Genomic DNA, 885 nt, shown 5'->3' with positions numbered 1-885 from the left:
GAGTGTTACCTTCCACAAGCTGAGGACGCAGATAAATGAACAAATGGAAAAGCTATCGGTGAAAGAAGACATTCCTAAGCTTGTTAATGAGGTCAGCAAATCTAATTCGTCATTCGTCCAATTGAAGAAACTTTCTTGTCCGACGTGGGATGGTGAAGTTCGATCGTATAAAAGATTCAAGAAAAATTTCGAGCTATTAGTTCAGAGCGAGATGTCTGGGGAAATGGCGGTTTTAAGACTGAGAGAAGCATTGCGAGAAAACTCGAGAGAAGGCCTCATTGTTCAGTCGAAATCGAGCTTGGATGAAGCATGGTCAGCATTAGATTGCATTTATGGAAGAGGAAACACCATCCGTGACGCAGTCCTCAAGGACGTCCATGACATTGGGCCTGTCAGAAGTGAGTCTGATGCAGATGGTCTTCGTCGATTGGTAACGGAACTTACTGTCGCCAAAGAGGACCTGAGATCAGTAAACCGAACGTCTGCATTAGGTGAGTCGGCATTTTCTATCGTAATGGAAAAAATTCCAGTAGAACTGCGCAGGAGAATCGACAGAAAAATTCTGGCAGACGACCTTGATGCTGAAGCCTCCTTCGATCTACTCTTAGAAATGGCCGACACGGCAGCCTATCTCGAAGAAACAGCTAAATTGCGAGCAGAAGCTCATTCTAGTTACATTTTCAGAGAAGACCCGACGATGGTCATTAAGAATTATCAGGTTAGCAGTAAGGACAGAAACACTGATAACAGCAGTTCGAAAGGTGCCAAGCCTGGCAAGAATGGAACGCCCAAAAAGGGTAATGGTTGGAAGGAATCAAAAACAGGGAAGCCAAAAAATTCCTCATCTTCCGTTCAATCGTGTATTTTTCATTCTATTGCTGATCA

Source organism: Palaemon carinicauda, chromosome 4 (genome assembly GCF_036898095.1).
Source record: "Palaemon carinicauda isolate YSFRI2023 chromosome 4, ASM3689809v2, whole genome shotgun sequence".
Lineage (NCBI taxonomy): Eukaryota > Metazoa > Arthropoda > Malacostraca > Decapoda > Palaemonidae > Palaemon > Palaemon carinicauda.
Note: the sequence above shows the minus strand (reverse complement) of the source record.